The sequence below is a fragment of the Chamaea fasciata genome, unplaced genomic scaffold (assembly GCF_029207755.1).
Source record: "Chamaea fasciata isolate MVZ Bird 193981 ecotype frontalis unplaced genomic scaffold, bChaFas1.0.hap1 SCAF_10, whole genome shotgun sequence".
Lineage (NCBI taxonomy): Eukaryota > Metazoa > Chordata > Aves > Passeriformes > Sylviidae > Chamaea > Chamaea fasciata.
Genome location: NW_027094095.1, coordinates 24,041,339 through 24,046,658, shown reverse-complemented (window position 1 = coordinate 24,046,658; position 5,320 = coordinate 24,041,339).

Genomic DNA, 5,320 nt, shown 5'->3' with positions numbered 1-5,320 from the left:
AGAGAAGGTGTTGGGTTCCCTTTAAAGCAGGTACCTAAATCTGAGGATTTTTTTTTAAACCCTCTTTAAGATGAAGGCTCTGCTAATAACATGTCCAGAAGATGGCTCCTGGCAAATTGCTTTGTTATTCTTGTCAAAAAAAAAAGTCCCTTGGAAGCAGTCAATTTTAAACCATATATCAAAATGATTAATTGCCCTTAAATGAGCAGATGTTGAAGTACCCTTGAATGGGGCTAACGCTTTTTGGATTGCAAACATAATGTATTCATGGACTTGGAAAAATATCATTAGGGCTATTAATTAGCTATAAGCACCAAAAGCCTTGGTGACTCCAAGGTGTTCACTTTTTTTTTTTTTTTCCCTCCCTCTTCTTCTTTTTAAGACTTAAGGGGGAACAACTGGTTTTTCTGGAATAAGGTTAGCAGGTTGTTTTGTTGTTTTTTTTTTTTTTAAATGCAGTGCAGAAAACCTTGTTGAGTAGCTCAAATTGGAAGAACTGTAAGAAATACTGGCTGACCTCTAAATATGGGTAGGAACCAGCCCCAACAGCCAGGACTTAAGGGGGGAGCACTAGTGGGGCAAAGAAAGAGAAATGAGGGAATAAAAGAAAGAAACCTGACATTGCAGGAGGCTGCTTAGAATATAATTCTACCCTCAGCCAAGGGAAAATGTGCTAAACTGCAAATATTGCATGAAGGTTTGAGTCGATTTTGGGGGAGAAGGTACTTTGTGTCCTCTTAATTTGGGGAGAAAGAAACTTTTATTGCATACTTGACCCCAGAGGAAAAAAATATAAATTCCTCTTCCCACTAATCTCACTTTCCTCCAAACCTCCAAGAGCAAAAGGAGAAATGTAGCAAGCTGTGGCTTGAGACTTTTTAGTAACAGAAAATCCTTAACTGTGAGCCAACTGTGAGCCTGTTTTGGTCTCTTTTCAAATACTGCATCAAATATATTTTCAATGAATTCATGAAAAAAAAAAAGGAGGCAGAGAAGAGGAAAAAAAAACTTTTTAAATCTGTTTAAGTTTATAAACAAGATTAAAGAAACAATGTCAAGGGTCTTATGGAAATGGTGATAGTGCCCCTTTAAATAAGAGCAAGTGGAGATTTTCTATATCACTGTGCAGTTTAAATCTTTCTTGATGGACCGGACACTAGTCCTCCTTAAATCCTTCAGAAAGCTGCTTTAAGGAAAAAGGCTGCGAGGAATTTCTTCTCGCTTTAATTGCTTAAGAAACGGTTCCCACAATGAGCTGTGGCCTAGATTTGCCTCTCATTTAAGTTCTGATTTTTAAAAGTTCACAAGTTAATCCCCTTTCGGTCTCACACGAATGCGGTTGGCGTCGGGGACAAAGTACTGGACAATGTCTGGAACATTTCAAACCCCCAAAAGATGCCCCATACCAAAAAAAGAAAAAAAAAAAAAAGAAAAAAAAAAAAAAGAAAGAAAGGGAAAAAAAAGAGAGAGAGAGAGAGAGAGGTGGGGGGAAAAAACCCCAAAACATTCCAAAACAAAACCAAGCAGCAAAGTGGCCTTGATTTAGTTAAGTAGCTATTTTAAGACCTTGTTGCCATTATAATTTGAGGCAAGTAGAAATGTCTTGCACTGTATTTGCCATAGATCCAGGGGTAAGGAGGTTTGTCAGTGTTCTGAGTTTTCTTCCTCATCCATCTTCCAAAGATGGAGATTTATTTCTCATTATTCAGCCTAAAATTAAATTTTCGCTTCTGTAACACAGTTTACTGTCCTGGTAAGAGGTGTTATAAAATTCACAAAATTCACAAAATTCACCAAAAAAAAAAAAAAAAGAAAAAAAAAAAAAAGAAAAAAAAAAAGACCAAACAAACCCCAAAAAAGCCAAACAGAGAGAGGAAGGGAGTTAATGCATTAGCTGTTTAAAATATAACCAGCTTGCCTTTGATTTTAGTTGTTCTGGAGAAAACAACCACGATTTCTGTGCAAATGCAAACACATTATTCTGTGTGGGTGTGGATGGGGATGGAGTGGTGTGTGTTCAATGCCCCAGATAGGGAAATCATATGTATTTCTAAATAAAATGAGAAAACCATGATTTTCTTCCAACATCATTTCCTGATCGTTCCACTGTTTGTTTTGTTGTTTGGTTAAGTTTTTGGTTGGGGTTTTTCCCCCCCCCCCATAAAATAACCAGTTTTTCAAATTAAAAGTAGCAGCTGTCCTTCCCGTCATGCAGGTGAGGAGGCTTAGAGCCTACATGGAAGTCTGAAATTCACGGTTTACTTAGGAAAGACATTAAAAATGGTCTTTGAAGGGGAATTTTTCGTGCATGTATAGACCCAGACAGTTTGCCAAAAATATTACCATTAACATCATGGAAACTTAAAATGTCCTTACTACACAGCAACTAATAAATTCCTCCCACCCCGTCTCGAAGTGCAGGATCAAGTCTGGGTGGCAGATTTATTTATTTCCATATTTCATTTTGTTCTGTGAGGCAAAACTCACAGAGAAAAAATTGCCCGAGATCTACCCTCATCTCCTCTGTTTTTCTTGTTTATTATTATTATTATTATTATTATTATTATTATTATTATGGTAAGGGTGAAAAAGAACCATTTCTCGCCCAGCCGAGCCGAGGTTTTGTGTCGGATCCGGTGCCAGACAAGTTTGAGGAGCCCCGGGGTGGACGGGGAGGCTCCTGGGGGGTCCCCCCGCTGCCCGCAGCCCCTTCCCGGGGCTGCCTTCCCTCCTCCTGCGCATTCCGCATCCCTCCCTCGCTTCCCCGCGTTTTGGAGCAGAAAGCCCCGTAATCTGGATACGACTGCTGCCGATTCCCTGATGCTTTGCCCCATCGATACCTCGGGGCGGGGGGGGAGATGTGATAAATCAGTTCCGCAGACAAACTGGGGTCACTTTTCCGAGCTGCGCCAAATGCGCTGTTTACTCGTTTCTGCGAAGAAGAGCTGAATTAAACGCAATTATTTACTTATTGGGGGCTGGTTAAACGGCAGAAATCCCGTCGCTGGAGAGCTCGGGAAGATATTCTGAAGACAGAGGGAAATTTTTGTTATTTCTTCGAGGGGAAGGGGGGAATTTCGTCGAAGTCATTACAAAATCTCCCCTGCTCTCAGCGAGCAGAGAAGCGAGACAATGGTGACATCGCGGTCGGAGGGGTTGGGAATCCGTGCCTGGCTGCAAACCACAATTCAGAAACAACTGAGAAGGAGCGCTGCCCCCAGCCCGGACGGGCGCAGCCCCCGGCACACCGGGAACCCCTTCCCCGCTGCACCGAGCGCGGCAGCCCCGCAAAGTTTGCCGGCTTCGGAGCAGATCTTTGCCCCATGGGGTTGGTGTTTGTGCCCCAGCTACAGGTCCGCGGGGCTGCTCCCGACCGGGTTTTGAGGGGCTCGGAGGCGCTTCCACGGGGTCCGCTGAATTTTGGGAAGCGTCGCCGGCCGGCTCCCGGCCGTGCCCCATTCCGAGTCGTTGTGATTAGCGCAGAGGGGAAGACGCAGGTGGCAAACTCGGGGGGCGGCGACGGTGGCGGTGTCCCCTGCAGGGTCACCTCAAAAAAAGGCAAGGCGGGCCACTCCGCGTTGTTTTTGCGGGGTGGTGCCCAGGCCAGCCCGGCTTCGGGCCCCCGAAAAACGTCGCCGAAAAGCGATCGCGGCGGTCAATGCGCCGAGTTTCGCCCAATCGGTTTCCCGGCCATAAGCGGGTGGTTGGTTTCGAGGGCGCGGGGGCAAGCACAGGGCGAGGGGCTCTCCTCGCTCCCGGGGGCAAGCGGGACGTCGGCGGAGCGAGGGCAGGAATAGGTTGGAATAGATTTCAATGGGTTTACCCCCTCCCTCTCTTTCCCGAGACCATCACTTGGTACCCCATAACCTGTGGTTTAAAAAAATTAGAAAGAAAAAAAAATAAATATATACGATAAAAATAAATACAAGAAAGTGGCACTTGGAGCCTTCTGGTGTCCCGAGGCAGACCGATCCCTTCTTTTTTTCTTTTGGTCAAAATTTGTACAAAATATCAAGCTCAAATTAAAAGGTCCTCCCCCCCCCCCCCCCCCCTTATTCTTTCTTGTTCCCTTAATTCCTGTCTAAACGGTTTTGCTCTGGGAGAAGAAATCTTTTCTATAGGAGGGAGAGAGGAAAAAAAAACCTTCAAGAAGAGAAGGGTATTATTGTTTTAATCCTCTTACCCGCAGTCATTTTAAAACAGGGTGTTTTGGAGCCTGAAATGGCGTCTCGTCTCCCAATCCCATCCTAAATCCTCCTGGGCTGGGAGAGAATCTAAAGGCAAGGAACTGGCATCTATTAGCAATCTCTCTAAAGGCTTTAAACTGCTCTTTCTGCTGCGAAGGCATGGCAAAGCTGAAAAGCAAACACAACCACCGCACCAGTTAGTGAGCTCTGCCAGATAACCAGCCCGGGCGCTGGACGGGAAGGTACCTGCGAAAATCCCGCAGAGAGAGTAAAAAGGGAAAGAAAAGGAAATACAAGAAAAGGAAAAGCTGGTTTTCCACTTTCTACATACCGAAGGGGAAAGAAAAAAAAAAAAAGTATTTCGGGGGAAAGTATTAAAAAAAATCATGAGCGGGCAGACGCTTTAAGTGCTCGCTCCTTCCCCGTCAGAGCCCCGTGGGGTCCCCCGTGCCCGCTGTCCTTCCTTCTGCCTTCCCCGGCTCCCCCGTCCCGGCGGGGCCGCCCGTGCGCTCCCGGCTGCCGCAGCGGAGCTTCCCCGACGGGGCGGGCGGCGGATCCGTCGCCCAATGCTCCTCAGAGCTCCTTCCACCGCTCCTATTTTATCTCTCCGTGTTCTGACCGTGCCCGTTCCCCCAACCCCCAATTTTAAAGAGGAGTCGAGGGGTGCAGGAGGCTAAGCTGGGACAGCGAGGCGGCCAGGAGGAGGGTGGGGGGCCGCGGTCGCTCTGTAATTAAAGTTGGGAGATTATCCCCCACCAGCATCACCACCCAGGGGCCATCGAGGGAGAGGGAAACTTCAGGGTCTGATCCAGCGTGGTGCGAAGCGGGGGGCCGCGGGGAGAAGCACGGCTTCCCTTCCTTGCGCCTTACGGACCACATCATCATCACCCCCCCCCCCCGCCCCCCCGCCCCCGGCCCTGGCTCTAGCCCTCCCTTCCACCGGCATCCCGTCCGCTCCCAGGGATTTAATTAGGCGTTTACACCTCGGCTTGGAGTAAATGACTAGTAAGAAGTGTCGGGGGGTGAGGGGTGTACCGGCAGCCCCGTTTTGATTGACAGGGTGGAGGACCATTGAAAATCTTGCTGGGTAGCTCCCGGGTCGCTATGAAGCTCCTTTTAAAAATCCTTCTCCA